This window comes from Ranitomeya imitator, chromosome 3, assembly GCF_032444005.1.
Source record: "Ranitomeya imitator isolate aRanImi1 chromosome 3, aRanImi1.pri, whole genome shotgun sequence".
NCBI lineage: Eukaryota > Metazoa > Chordata > Amphibia > Anura > Dendrobatidae > Ranitomeya > Ranitomeya imitator.
The window spans coordinates 177,375,595-177,392,328 of NC_091284.1; positions in this window are offsets into that span (position 1 = coordinate 177,375,595).

Below are 16,734 nucleotides of genomic sequence, written 5' to 3' on the forward strand. Positions count from 1 at the left end.
CTAAAAAATCACTCAGACCATAGCATATTTACATTATCGTGACACCTATTGTTTCAGTTTTATGGGGCTGGTAATCACGGACGCGGCGATACTAAATGTGTACTTTTTTTTACATAAAAACAGAAATTTATCAGTATAATATATTTTTATTTTTTTTAATAATTTTCTGATTTTTAAAAAAAAAAATACAATTTTTTTTTAACTCTTTTACTTTGTACCACTATACGACTTTCACCAGGGGTGTCAAACTGCATTCCTCAAGGGCTGCAAACAGGTCATGTTTTCAGGATTTCCTTGTACTGCACAGGTGATAATTTAATCACCTAAACACATAATGATTACAGCACCTTGTGCAAAGCTAAGGAAATCTTGAAAACACGCATGGTTTGCGGCCCTCGAGGAATGCAGTTTGACACCCCTGACTTTCACCAGCCTGATCGCAGATATAATCCATTGCAATGCAGGAGCATTGCAATGGATTATAGTTGTCAGTGCTGCAATGCTCTGGGCATGGTCTGAAGGGCTTGCCATAGCCTGGTGACTCGTCATGACATCTGGTCACCATTGCAATGATTGTGCCCCTTCTATGACATGGCAGAGGCGCTTTTCGGAGTGCAAAAGAGGCTCTAAATGCTGCGATAACTAGCGCACGGGTTAAAGTGCTGGGAGCAGTGATGGCACTGTTCCTGCACTGAGTGACGGGTCTAAATAGTCAGAATTATCTGACATCCAGGGGCGATCACACATGCATAGCCTCTGTGCACGCAAAATCACCTGGACGTATTCAGTATGTCTAAGGTCGCTAAGTACCAGCCGACCATGACTTACTAAGAATGTGTAAGGTTGGTAAGGGGTTAAGTGTCCTGCCCTAGTGACATTTCACCTATTGAGGTGGATTTTGTGCAGGAAATAACACACACAGCGTATCCCCATTAGTAGGTTTACTTCACATACACCGTAGATCCGCAGTATATCAAACTGCACGCCTGGGCATACATAAAGTTAACAATTGCTACATCTATAAATATGTATCCCATAGTTTGTAAGCTTGCGAGCAGGGCCCTCATTCCTCCTGGTATCTGTTTTGAACTGTATTTCTGTTATGCTGTAATGTCTATTGTCTGTACAAGTCCCCTCTATAATTTGTAAAGCGCTGCGGAATATGTTGGCGCTATATAAATAAAAATTATTATTATTATTATTATTATTATTATTATGTCTTTTATAGGGTTGGTATTAGTGATGAGCGAACATTCTCGCCACTACTCGGTACTCTCCCGAGTATCACTATGCTCGGTGTACTCGGCGAGCACCGAATATTTCCAGGATTATTCGGTGGGAGCTCAGGTCTCCTCCTTTTAATTTTGGCGCTTTTGAGAGCGCCAGTCTGCATGCAGGGATTGTCTGCCATGCACTGTAATACCGCAGCCATCTTTGTTGAGGTATTACAGTGATTGGCTGGCCACACAGCATCATCAGGTCTATAAGAGACCTGGCACCGTCCTGCTCGGCACATTCTCCTCAGGACTCAGCTAGTGTAGGGAGAGCTGCTGCTGAGATAGGGTCAGATTCATTCTTTTAATAGTTAGTGTGGGTCTACTTGTGTTCAGTCCACAAATCCTGATAAACCAACAGTTCTTTTTAGGGCTAATTCGGGGGTACATAGATTGCAGCGCTAGGTAGGCAGGGGAGTCTACGTGCACATATCCACATCAGTGCTAGGCCTGCAGGCACTGCATGTGAGTAAATAGATCTCACTGCATCCATATAAAGGCTCCATCCCTGTCTGCAGCTGCTTATTGTATACTAGATTGTGGCCCGATTCTAACGCATCGGGTATTCTAGAATATGCATGTCCCCTTAGTATATGGACAATGATGATTCCAGAATTCGCGGCAGACTGTGCCCGTCGCTGATTGGTCGAGGCAACCTTTATGACATCATCGTCGCCATGGCAACCATTATGACATCTACGTCGATACTGTGCCCGTCGCTGAATCAGAGACGCGGGATATCTACGTCCTTTATGACATCATCGTCAAGTGTCAGGAGGTCTGATCAATATAGAAGTGTCAGGAGGACTGATCAATATAGAAGTGTCAGGAGGACTGATCAATATAGAAGTGTCAGGAGGACTGATCAATATTGAAGTGTCAGGAGGACTGATCAATATTGAAGTGTCAGGAGGACTGATCAATATAGAAGTGTCAGGAGGACTGATCAATATAGAAGTGTCAGGAGGACTGATCAATATAGAAGTGTCAGGAGGACTGATCAATATAGAATGTCAGGAGGACTGATCAATATAGAGGTGTCAGGAGGACTGATCAATATAGAAGTGTCAGGAGGACTGATCAATATTGAAGTGTCAGGAGGACTGATCAATATTGAAGTGTCAGGAGGACTGATCAATATTGAAGTGTCAGGAGGACTGATCAATATTGAAGTGTCAGGAGGACTGATCAATATAGAAGTGTCAGGAGGACTGATCAATATTGAAGTGTCAGGAGGACTGATCAATATAGAAGTGTCAGGAGGACTGATCAATATAGAAGTGTCAGGAGGACAGATCAATATAGAATGTCAGGAGGACTGATCAATATAGAAGTGTCAGGAGGACAGATCAATATAGAAGTGTCAGGAGGACAGATCAATATAGAAGTGTCAGGAGGACTGATCAATATAGAAGTGTCAGGAGGACTGATCAATATAGAAGTGTCAGGAGGACTGATCAATATAGAAGTGTCAGGAGGACTGATCAATATAGAAGTGTCAGGAGGACTGATCAATATAGAAGTGTCAGGAGGACTGATCAATATAGAAGTGTCAGGAGGACTGATCAATATAGAAGTGTCAGGAGGACTGATCAATATAGAAGTGTCAGGAGGACTGATCAATATAGAAGTGTCAGGAGGACTAATCAATATTGAAGTGTCAGGAGGACTGATCAATATTGAAGTGTCAGGAGGACTGATCAATATAGAAGTGTCAGGAGGACTGATCAATATAGAAGTGTCAGGAGGACTGATCAATATAGAAGTGTCAGGAGGACTGATCAATATTGAAGTGTCAGGAGGACAGATCAATATAGAATGTCAGGAGGACTGATCAATATAGAAGTGTCAGGAGGACAGATCAATATAGAATGTCAGGAGGACTGATCAATATAGAAGTGTCAGGAGGACTGATCAATATTGAAGTGTCAGGAGGACTGATTAATATAGAAGTGTCAGGAGGACAGATCAATATAGAAGTGTCAGGAGGACTGATCAATATAGAAGTGTCAGGAGGACTGATCAATATAGAAGTGTCAGGAGGACTGATCAATATAGAAGTGTCAGGAGGACTGATCAATATAGAAGTGTCAGGAGGACTGATCAATATAGAAGTGTCAGGAGGACTGATCAATATAGAGGTATCAGGAGGACTGATCAATATAGAAGTGTCAGGAGGACTGATCAATATAGAAGTGTCAGGAGGACTGATCAATATAGAAGTGTCAGGAGGACTAATCAATATTGAAGTGTCAGGAGGACTGATCAATATTGAAGTGTCAGGAGGACTGATCAATATAGAAGTGTCAGGAGGACTGATCAATATAGAAGTGTCAGGAGGACTGATCAATATAGAAGTGTCAGGAGGACTGATCAATATAGAAGTGTCAGGAGGACTGATCAATATAGAAGTGTCAGGAGGACTGATCAATATAGAAGTGTCAGGAGGACTGATCAATATAGAGGTATCAGGAGGACTGATCAATATAGAAGTGTCAGGAGGACTGATCAATATAGAAGTGTCAGGAGGACTGATCAATATAGAAGTGTCAGGAGGACTGATCAATATTGAAGTGTCAGGAGGACTGATCAATATAGAAGTGTCAGGAGGACTGATCAATATAGAAGTGTCAGGAGTACTGATCAATATAGAAGTGTCAGGAGGACTGATCAATATAGAAGTGTCAGGAGGACTGATCAATATTGAAGTGTCAGGAGGACTGATCAATATAGAATGTCAGGAGGACTGATCAATATAGAAGTGTCAGGAGGACAGATCAATATAGAAGTGTCAGGAGGACAGATCAATATAGAAGTGTCAGGAGGACTGATCAATATAGAAGTGTCAGGAGGATTGATCAATATAGAAGTGTCAGGAGGACTGATCAATATAGAAGTGTCAGGAGGACTGATCAATATAGAAGTGTCAGGAGCAGGGCCAGCTCCAGGTTTTTGAGGGCCCCGGGCAAAAGAGTTCTCAGTGGGCCCCCCCCCTTTAACACATACCCGATTTATGATGCACAGATATGGCAGAGAAATGTATAGTACAATGCCAGATTTCACTTCTTACATGAGTGACAGCTACAGTGGGGCAAAAAAGTATTTAGTCAGTCAGCAATAGTGCAAGTTCCACCACTTAAAAAGATGAGAGGCGTCTGTAATTTACATCATAGGTAGACCTCAACTATGGGAGACAAACTGAGAAAAAAAAATCCAGAAAATCACATTGTCTGTTTTTTTAACATTTTATTTGCATATTATGGTGGAAAATAAGTATTTGGTCAGAAACAAAATTTCATCTCAATACTTTGTAATATATCCTTTGTTGGCAATGACAGAGGTCAAACGTTTTCTGTAAGTCTTCACAAGGTTGCCACACACTGTTGTTGGTATATTGGCCCATTCCTCCATGCAGATCTCCTCTAGAGCAGTGATGTTTTTGGCTTTTCGCTTGGCAACACGGACTTTCAACTCCCTCCAAAGGTTTTCTATAGGGTTGAGATCTGGAGACTGGCTAGGCCACTCCAGGAGCTTGAAATGCTTCTTACGAAGCCACTCCTTTGTTGCCCTGGCGGTGTGCTTTGGATAATTGTCATGTTGAAAGACCCAGCCACGTTTCATCTTCAATGCCCTTGCTGATGGAAGGAGGTTTGCACTCAAAATCTCACGATACATGGCCCCATTCATTCTTTCATGTACCCGGATCAGTCGTCCTGGCCCCTTTGCAGAGAAACAGCCCCAAAGCATGATGTTTCCACCACCATGCTTTACAGTAGGTATGGTGTTTGATGGATGCAACTCAGTATTCTTTTTCCTCCAAACACGACAAGTTGTGTTTCTACCAAACAGTTCCAGTTTGGTTTCATCAGACCATAGGACATTCTCCCAAAACTCCTCTGGATCATCCAAATGCTCTCTAGCAAACTTCAGACGGGCCCGGACATGTACTGGCTTAAGCAGTGGGACACGTCTGGCACTGCAGGATCTGAGTCCATGGTGGCGTAGTGTGTTACTTATGGTAGGCCTTGTCACATTGGTCCCAGCTCTCTGCAGTTCATTCACTAGGTCTCCCCGCGTGGTTCTGGGATTTTTGCTCACCGTTCTTATGATCATTCTGACCCCACGGGGTGGGATTTTGCGTGGAGCCCCAGATCGAGGGAGATTATCAGTGGTCTTGTATGTCTTCCATTTTCTAACTATTGCTCCCACTGTTGATTTCTTCACTCCAAGCTGGTTGGCTATTGCAGATTCAGTCTTCCCAGCCTGGTGCAGGGCTACAATTTTGTTTCTGGTGTCCTTTGACAGCTTTTTGGTCTTCACCGTAGTGGAGTTTGGAGTGTGACTGTTTGAGGTTGTGGACAGGTGTCTTTTTATACTGATAACAAGTTTAAACAGGTGCCATTACTACAGGTAATGAGTGGAGGAAAGAGGAGACTCTTAAAGAAGAAGTTACAGGTCTGTGAGAGCCAGAAATCTTGATTGTTTGTTTCTGACCAAATACTTATTTTCCACCATAATATGCAAATAAAATGTTAAAAAAACAGACAATGTGATTTTCTGGATTTTTTTTTCTCAGTTTGTCTCCCATAGTTGAGGTCTACCTATGATGTAAATTACAGACGCCTCTCATCTTTTTAAGTGGTGGAACTTGCACTATTGCTGACTGACTAAATACTTTTTTGCCCCACTGTATTGTAAATTCTGCAGTGTATATATACAGGACAGGAGGAGTGGTACTGTGCAGTGTATATATACAGGAGGAAAGGTGCTGTGCAGTGTATATATACAGGAGAGGTGCTGTGCAATGTATACATACAGGAGGAAAGGTGCTGTGCAGTGTATATATACAGGGGGAAAGGTGCTGTGCAGTGTATATATACAGGAGAGGTGCTGTGCAGTGTCGTGAGCAGGGCGTTGTTGTATCAGAAAATCTTTTCTGTTTTGAGTTTTTCTATGAAACAAAGACTTTTCTACATAAACAACGTTGTTTGGTTTTGCGGCCCTAACAGATCTGTGCTACAAAGTAACATCGCTCGGGCATTAATGAGGGACCTGATGCTGAATCCTTTCCACAAACCCTAATGACCCAATTAGTGCCCCGTCATTAGAAGCTCATTAAACGCCTCCCTGTCCCGAGCAATCATGTACAGTATGGGGGGATCCTGCAGCCCACCCCCTGACTGCTCCATACCATACACTGCCCTCTGTCACGCTCACTATTATCCTGTGCATTTCTCCGTCATCGTTACCCCATGTTACACTTGTCACCCCCCACTAGAGAGTAGCAGGGCAGCCAATGTCACCCCCTCCCGGACCCTAATGGCAGCAGGAAATGTCTGCTCCTCTATTGGGTTGGAACCTGATTTAATCAAGGAATAATGTGGATTTGTTGCCGGTGGCTGCAGGGGAAGGGTTAAGTGATGCCATGTCCGTGGTGGGAGCAGTGGCAGCTGCTGGGACCTGGACAGACACAACCAATGTTGCTGTGACTGCACAGTGTGATGTGGAGGAGAGAAGCTGAGACTCCGGAGCAGAAATCACCCACATGCCAGCACTGGGCAGAGTCCCTCCAGTCACCAGCCTGGGGCCACGGGGCCCCAACCTACAGCCCACATGGCAGCAGCTCCCCTTCCTCCTGGCATCTGGTTAACCCCATTTATGCGGGTCAGATTGTTATATTTAAGGTTTAGCAATAACCTTCATACAGATGGGAAGGGGTTAAGCTTCTTCCTACCCCACTGGTGCAGGTTTGGTGCAGCATGCATGTATTCTGGGGTTCTGGGAGAGCTGGGTGGCTGCAGGCTGCACCCCACCAGCTGCTCCTCCAGACATCACCCACATTTTTAGGCAGCAGAGACAGACAGCAGCAGACTGAGCCACAGGACCAACTGCAATTATTGCTGGATACCTTTGCACTCTGGTAGGACTAGCTCCTCCGGAATCTTCCTGATAAGTTCAGCTCAGCAGCACTGTCTGCAGCCAGCCAGGGGCCAGAGCAGAGAACTGCTCTCTCCGCCCACAAACAGCCACGCTGGCTGCCTTCTCTTAACCCCTATGTGTGCCTGCCTGGCTGCACTGACTGAGTGAGAAGATGCTTGTGTCAGAGCTGGCACATAGGGGTTAAGAGAACGCAGCCAGCAGTGACTTTGTGGGCGGAGAGAGCATGTTATCTCCTGCTCTGCTCTCCCAGCTGCTAGTGGGCCCCCCTTTCTTCCCAAGGCCCCGGCATTTGCCCGCTGTGCCGGGTGCTGACGCCGGCCCTGCAATCAGCCTGTGACACTGCTGAGATGTTATGGAGGCCCAGGATGCTTCAATAGCGGCCTTAAGCTCATCCAGAGTGTTGGGTTTTGCGTCTCTCAACTTTCTCTTCACAATATCCCACAGATTCTCTATGGGGTTCAGGTCAGGAGAGTTGGCAGGCCAATTGAGCACAGTAATACCATGGTCAGTAAACCATTTACCAGTGGTTTTGGCACTGTGAGCAGGTGCCAGGTCGTGCTGAAAAATGAAATCTTCATCTCCATAAAGCATTTCAGCCGATGGAAGCATGAAGTGCTCCAAAATCTCCTGATAGCTAGCTGCATTGACCCTGCCCTTGATGAAACACAGTGGACCAACACCAGCAGCTGACATGGCACCCCACACCATCACTGACTGTGGGTACTTGACACTGGACTTCAGGCATTTTGGCATTTCCTTCTCCCCAGTCTTCCTCCAGACTCTGGCACCTTGATTTCCGAATGACATGCAAAATTTGCTTTCATCAGAAAAAAGTACTTGGGATCACTTAGCAACAGTCCAGTGCTGCTTCTCTGTAGCCCAGGTCAGGCGCCTCTGCCGCTGTTTATGGTTCAAAAGTGGCTTTACCTGGGGAATGCGGCACCTGTAGCCCATTTCCTGCACACGCCTGTGCACGGTGGCTCTGGATGTTTCCACACCAGACTCAGTCCACTGCTTCCTCAGGTTCCCCAAGGTCTGGAATCGGTCCTTCTCCACAATCTTCCTCAGGGTCCGGTCTCCTCTTCTCGTTGTACAGCGTTTTCTGCCACATTGTTTCCTTCCAACAGACTTACCATTGAGGTGCCTTGATACAGCACTCTGGGAACAGCCTATTTGTTGAGAAATTTCTTTCTGGGTCTTACCCTCTTGCTTGAGGGTGTCAATGATGGCCTTCTTGACATCTGTCAGGTCGCTAGTCTTACCCATGATGGGGGTTTTGAGTAATGAACCAGGCAGGGAGTTTATAAAAGCCTCAGGTATCTTTTGCATGTGTTTAGAGTTAATTAGTTGATTCAGAAGATTAGGGTAATAGGTCGTTTAGAGAACCTTTTCTTGATATGCTAATTTATTGAGACAGGTTTTTTGGGTTATCAGGAGTTGTATGCCAAAATCATCAGTATTAAAACAATAAAAGACCTGACAAATTTCAGTTGGTGGATAATGAATCTATAATATATGAAAGTTTAATTGTCATCATTACATTATGGTAAATAAAGAAATTTAACACTATATGCTAATTTTTTGAGAAGGACCTGTAGAAGTGTCAATCAGACTGGCGGCCTCGACCAATCAGAGACGCGGGATTTCTACGTCGATGCTGTGTCGGTCTCTGATTGGTCGAGGCCTGGCGGCCTCGACCAATCAGAGAGCCGGGATTTCCAGGACAGACAGACAGACAGACGGAAAAACCCTTAGGCAATTATATATATAGATATACGTAGCTGCAGTTATCCGTGGCAATTTTTATATATTTTTTGCAGCTTATACCTGCTCATTTATTAGAAAGCAATCCATAGCCCCCTTTTTTCTACATTTATTTGCTTGGTCACGCTGCAGACTACAGCCACGTCATTGCAATACAAGAGCGTGAAAATCTAACAATAGCACATATATACGAAAAGCGGCTTAGAAAGCCTTAGCCAGCTCACCAACCAGGCCAGCAGTAATGGAGCACGAGAGTCCGTCTTGATCCAAACGTCCAGCAACAGCAAATCCAACAGAAAATAGATACTCCAGCTCCGATAAAAACTTGAAATCTTTAATAATCCAAATGGTTGAAATAGATAATCTTTACATGTGGTGGACCAAACAGGTGTTTGTAATAAACAAGGCTACGCGTTTCGACCTAAATCGGTCTTACTCATGCCTGTGTTACATTGCAAATGAAAGTTACACATATAGTGTTCCTAGACAGAAGGTTCCGCCCTCTCCACATCACATGATCTCTAGTGAAAGGTCCTACAAGGTCCTACAAACACATATGTGATATACAATTTAAAACAATAACACTAAACAATTAGCAATAGTAGTATAATAATTCGTTTCTTTTGTTTAACCCTGATGGAAATCGAGTGTTGAGATTAAAAATCCAGAACGCCTCTCTTGTGAGTAGACGTCTTTTTATGTCTCCTCCTCGATTAGGCGGATAGATTTTTTCTATGCCATGCACTTTAAAGGATGAAGTATCACCATTATGCATCATACAAAAATGTTTTGCAGCCATTGATATATTTCTATTAGTCATATTACACATATTGACATCTTTCAGGTGCTCTGTAATGCGAGTTTTTAATTTGCGCGAAGTGCAGCCCACATAGGATTTCTGACATGTAGTGCACTCTATTTCATAGACTACATTTTTTGTATGACAATTTATAAAGCTATTTATATTATAGCTTTTAGATTTATCAGAGTTCCAGAATTTATTTCCCAGCTGCGCATGAATACAAGTGCTGCATGCTGCGGTACCGCATTTAACCCCTTAGTGACAGAGCCAATTTGGTACTTAATGACCGAGCCAATTTTTGCAATTCTGACCACTGTCACTTTATGAGGTTATAACTCTGGAACGCTTCAACGGATCCCGCTGATTCTGAGATTGTTTTTTCGTGACATATTGTACTTCATGTTAGTGGTAACATTTCTTCGATATTACTTGCGATTATTTATGAAAAAAACGGAAATATGGCGAAAATTTTTAAAATTTTGCAATTTTCAAACTTTGTATTTTTATGCCCTTAAATCAGAGAGATATGTCACGAAAAATAGTTAATAAATAACATTTCACACATGTCTACTTTACATCAGCACAATTTTGGAAACAAAATTTTTTTTTGTTAGGGAGTTATAAGGGTTAAAAGTTGACCAGCAATTTCTCATTTTTACAACACCATTTTTTTTTAGGGACCACATCACATTTGAAGTCATTTTGAGGGGTCTATATGATAGAAAATACCCAAGTGTGACACCATTCTAAAAACTACACCCCTCAAGGTTCTCAAAAACACATTCAAGAAGTTTATTAACCCTTTACGTGCTTCACAGGAACTGAAACAATGTGGAAGGAAAAAATGAACATTTAACTTTTTTTTGCAAACATCTTAATTCAGAACCATTTTTTTTATTTTCACAAGTGTAAAAACAGAAATGTAACCATAAATTTTGTTATGCAATTTCTCCTGAATACGCCAATACCCCATATGTGGGGGTAAACCACTTTTTGGGCGCACCGCAGAACTTAGAAGTGAAGGAGCGCCGTTTGAGTTTTTCAATGCAGAATTGGCTGGAATTGAGATCGGATGCCATGTCACGTTTAGAGAGCCCCTGATGTGCCTAAACAGTGGAAACTCCCCACAAGTGACACCATTTTGGAAACTAGACCCCTTAAGGAACTTATCTAGATGTGTGGTGAGCACTTTGAACCCCCAAGTGCTTCACAGAAGTTTATAACGTAGAGCCGTGAAAATAAAAAATCGCTTTTGTTTACACAAAAATGATCTTTTCGCCCACAAATTCTTATTTTCACAAGGGTAACAGGAGAAATAAGACCACAAAAGTTGTTGTGCGATTTCTACTGAATACGTCGATACCCCATATGTGAGGGTAAACCCCTGTTTGGGCGCACCGCAGAGCTTGGAAGTGAAGGAGCGCCGTTTTACTTATTCAATGTAGAATTGGCTGGAATTGAGATTGGACGCCATGTCGCGTTTGGAGAGCCTCTGATGTGCCTAAACAGTGGAAACCCCCCACAAGTGACCCCATTTTGGAAACTAGACCCCTTAAGGAACATATCTAGATGTGTGGTGAGCACTTTGAACCCCCATGTGCTTTACAGAAGTTTATAATGTAGAGCCGTGAAAAAAAAAATCGCATTTTTTCTACAAAAATTATCTTTTTGCCCACAAATTTTTATTTTCACAAGGGTAACAGGAGAAATTAGACCACTAAAGTTGTTGTGCAATTTCTCCTGAGTACGTCGATACCCAATATGTGGGGGTAAACCACTGTTTGGGCGCACCGCAGAGCTTGGAAGAGAAAGAGTGCCGTTTTACTTTTTCAATGTAGAATTCGCTGGAATTGAGATCGGACGCCATGTCGCGTTTGGAGAGCCCCTGATGTGCCTAAACAGTAGAAATCCCCCACAAGTGACCCCATTTTGGAAACTAGACCCCCAATGGAACTTATCTAGATGTGTGGTGAGAACCTTGAATGCCCAAGTGCTTCACAGAAGTTTATAATGCAGAGCCGTGAAAATAAAAAATATTTTTTTTTCCACAAAAAAGATATTTTAGCCCCCAAGTTTTTATTTTCACAAGGGTAACAAGAGAAATTGGACCCCAAAAGTTGTTGTCCAATTTGTCCTGAGTATGCTGGTACCCCATATGTGGGGGTAAACCACTGTTTGGGCGCACGGCAGAGCTCGGAAGGGAAGGAGCGCCTTTTTGGAATGCAGACTTTGATAGAATGGTCTGTGGGCATTATGTTGCGATTGCCGAGCCCCTGATGTACCTAAACTGTAGTAACCCCCCACAAGTGACCCCATTTTGGAAACTAGACCCCCCAAGGAACTTATCTAGATGTGTGGTGAGAACTTTGAATGCCCAAGTGCTTCACAGAAGTTTAGAATGCAGAGTCGTGAAAATAAAAAATATTTTTTTTTTCCACAAAAAAGATATTGTAGCCCCCAAGTTTTTATTTTCACAAGGGTAACAGCAGAAATTGGACTGCAATAGTTGTTGTCCAATTTATCCCGAGTACGGTGATGTGCCATTTGTGGGGGTAAACCACTGTTTGGGCGCACGGCAGAGCTCGGAAGGGAAGGAGCGCCTTTTTGGAATGCAGACTTTGATAGAATGGTCTGTGGGCATTATGTTGCGATTGCAGAGCCCCTGATGTACCTAAACTGTAGTAACCCCCCACAAGTGACCCTATTTTGGAAACTAGACCCCCCAAGGAACTTATCTAGATGTGTGGTGAGAACTTTGAATGCCCAAGTGCTTCACAGAAGTTTAGAATGCAGAGTCGTGAAAATAAAAAATATATTTTTTTTCACAAAAAAGATATTGTAGCCCCCAAGTTTTTATTTTCACAAGGGTAACAGGATAAATTGGACCCCAGAAGTTGTTGTCCAATTTATCCCGAGTACGCTGATGCCCCATATGTGGGGGTAACCCACTGTTTGGGCACACGGCAGAGCTCAGAAGGGAGGGAGCATCATTTGACTTTTTGAGCGCAAAATTGGCTGTCGTGTTTGGAGACCCCCTGATGTACCTAAACAGTGGAAACCCCCCAATTCTAGCTCCAACCCTAACCCCAACACACCCCTAACCCTAATCCCAACCTGATCCATAATCCTAATCACTAACCCTAACCATAATCACAACCCTTACCCCAAAACAACCCTAATGTCAACCCTAACCATAACCCTAATCAAAACCCTAAATCCAACACACCCCTAATCCTAATCTCAACCCTAACCTCAAACCTAACCCTAATCCCAATACACCCCTAATCACAACCCTAACCTTAACCCTAATCCCAAACCTAACCCTAATCCCAAGCGTAACCCTAATGCCAACCCTAACCCTAATACCAACCCTAATCCAAACCCTAACCCTAATCCCAGCTCTAACCCTAACTTTAGCCCCAACCCTAGCCCTAACTTTAGCCCCAACCCTAACCCTAGCCCTAAGGCTACTTTCACACTTGCGTCGTTTGGCATTCCATCGCAATCCGTAGTTTTGGACAAGAAACGGATCCTGCAAATGTGCCCGCAGGATGCGTTTTTTGCCCATAGACTTGTTTGCCGACGGATCGTGACGGATGGCCACACGTCGCGTCCGTCGTGCACTGGATCAGTTGTGTTTTGGCGGACCGTCGGCACAAAAAAACGCTCAATGAAACGTTTTTTTGTACGTCGCATCCGCCATTTCTGACCGCGCATGCGTGGCCGTAACTCCGCCCCCTCCTCCCCAGGACATAGATTGGGCAGCGGATGCGTTGAAAAACTACAGCTGCTGCCCACGTTGTGCACAATTTTCACAACGTGCGTCGGTATGTCGGGCCGACGCATTGCGACGGCCCCGTACCGACGTGTGAAAAAAGCCTAACCCTCAATTTAGCCCCAACCCTAACCCTAAATTTAGCCCCAACCCTAGCCGTAACCCTAGCCCTAACCCTAGCCCTAACCCTAACCCTACCCCTACCCCTAACCTAACCCTACCCCTAACCCTACCCCTAACCCTACCCCTAACCCTACCCCTAACCCTACCCCTACCCCTAACCTAACCCTACCCCTAACCCTAACCCTACCCCTAACCCTACCCCTAACCCTACCCCTAACCCTAACCTAACCCTACCCCTAACCCTAACCCTACCCCTAACCCTACCCCTAACCCTAACCCTAACCTTATCCCTAACCCTACCCCTAACCCTAACCCTAATTTTAGCCCCAACTGCTGTTCTCCGTCCGCCATGTTCTTCTGCCGGCGGCCAGGAGGAGCAGCAAGAGGATCCAGGGACACAGGTGAGTATTGTAGGGTCCCCGAATCCCCCTATTTCTCTGTCCTCTGATGTGTGATCACATCAGAGGACAGAGAATTACACTTTACTTTTTTTTTTTTTTGCGGTCGCAGGTAAACAGTTAATTACCGGCGATCGCAAAACAGGGGTCGGTAAAACCGACCCCGATCATGCTCTTTGGGGTCTCGGCTACCCCCGGCAGCCGAGACCCCAAAGATTCTCCCGGTGCCGGCCGGCGGGCGCACTGCGCATGCGCCCGCCATTTTGAAGATGGCGGCGCCCACCGGGAGACACGAGGAGCATCGGGGGAGCTAGGTGAGTATTGGGGGGCCACCTGGGACCCCTTTTCTCTGTCCTCCGATGTGCGATCACATCGGAGGACAGAGAAATTAAAAAGAGATCGCGTTTTTTTTGCGATCGCCGGTAAACGGTTAATTACCGGCGATCGCAAATGCGGGGTGGGTTAAAAAAACCCCGAATCATGTTCTGTGGGGTCTCGGCTACCCCCGGCAGCCGAGACCCCGGAGAAAATTGGCCTCTGGGGGGCGCTATTGACTTTTTCCACAGCGCCGTTAATTAACGGCGCTGTGGTTTAAGTACCCTTAGCGGCCGCCGTTAAAAGGCGTATCGGCGGTCGCTAAGGGGTTAAAGAAACCCTTGCAGTCTAACCAAGTAGTGGACTTAGATTTAGTTTTAGATTGAAGTGAATTAGGGGCAATTATATCACCAATGGTTTGTGCCCTTCTAGCAACTATATTTACACCATCCTTTAATAAATGTGATAGCCCTTCATCTTCATAGAGAATAGGTAATCTGTTATTGATAATATTTCTGATTAAATTAAACTGTGGGGAAAATTGTAAACATAAATGTAAATTATTTGCATATTTTCTGTTTTTATTTTTATTGTCATTAGTACCTTTTTTGATTTTAGAAGGGACTAGAAGGTCCTCCCTTTGTTTTTTCTCCACTATATTAATGGCCCTATTCAGTGTCCAATTTGGATAGTTTCTAGCTTTTAGCTTGGTTTTTAGTTCCTGGAACTCTTTTGATTGATCCTCTTTTTTGCTGCAATTTCGTTTCAGCCTAGTGAACTCCCCCACTGGTATGGATTTTATAGTGTGAGATGGGTGACTACTATTAGCATGTAGAATTGTATTGCCGCTAATTGGTTTTATATGAGTTCGACTAGTGATTTCTTCGCCAACAGTACCACTTAGCTCCAGATCTAAAAAAGAAATGGATTTGTTGTCCTGAACATAAGTGAATTTTATACCAAAATTATTAGAATTAATGTATTCCACAAATCCCGGTATGGCAGACAAATCTAAGTCCACTACTTGGTTAGACTGCAAGGGTTTCTTTAAATGCGGTACCGCAGCGTGCAGCACTTGTATTCATGCGCAGCTGGGAAATAAATTCTGGAACTCTGATAAATCTAAAAGCTATAATATAAATAGCTTTATAAATTGTCATACAAAAAATGTAGTCTATGAAATAGAGTGCACTACATGTCAGAAATCCTATGTGGGCTGCACTTCGCGCAAATTAAAAACTCGCATTACAGAGCACCTGAAAGATGTCAATATGTGTAATATGACTAATAGAAATATATCAATGGCTGCAAAACATTTTCGTACGATGCATAATGGTGATACTTCATCCTTTAAAGTGCATGGCATAGAAAAAATCTATCCGCCTAATCGAGGAGGAGACATAAAAAGACGTCTACTCACAAGAGAGGCGTTCTGGATTTTTAATCTCAACACTCGATTTCCATCAGGGTTAAACAAAAGAAACGAATTATTATACTACTATTGCTAATTGTTTAGTGTTATTGTTTTAAATTGTATATCACATATGTGTTTGTAGGACCTTGTAGGACCTTTCACTAGAGATCATGTGATGTGGAGAGGGCGGAACCTTCTGTCTAGGAACACTATATGTGTAACTTTCATTTGCAATGTAACACAGGCATGAGTAAGACCGATTTAGGTCGAAACGCGTAGCCTTGTTTATTACAAACACCTGTTTGGTCCACCACATGTAAGGATTATCTATTTTAACCATTTGGATTATTAAAGATTTCAAGTTTTTATCGGAGCTGGAGTATCTATTTTCTGTGAAAATCTAACAATTTAAAAAAAAAAAAAATTGTTTTGTCCCAGGCATCAGATATGAGTGCGCAGAAAAATCTGGTCTTTTTTTGGTACATATAATTTTTTGTAGCGTCTTACAACATTTTTGGACACCATTTTGTTCCCCAAAAAATCTGTAGCTGGCCCAAAAATATTTATAATATTTATCACTGTGATTTGTACGCCACACGCATCGCATATCATTGAGCTAAATATCTTACAAGTTTAGTACTCCAATTTTTTTTAATGTCATAGCCAACCTATTGACACAATTTTGGTGGGCCCAAGGCCACATTTTGATCAGTCTGTTATCTCTGGCTGACACCTGGTGAATCTGGTGTCAAAATCATTGCTTTGCAGGCATATGTTGCATTGTTTTTTCTGCTAGCCTTGGGCTAATCATTATTTAGTGTTTTCTGTTATCTCCATTTTTTTTATGTCATAGCCAACTGATTGACACAATTTCGGTGGGCCCCAAAAAACCAAGGCCACATTTTGATCAGTCTATTATCTCCGTCTGA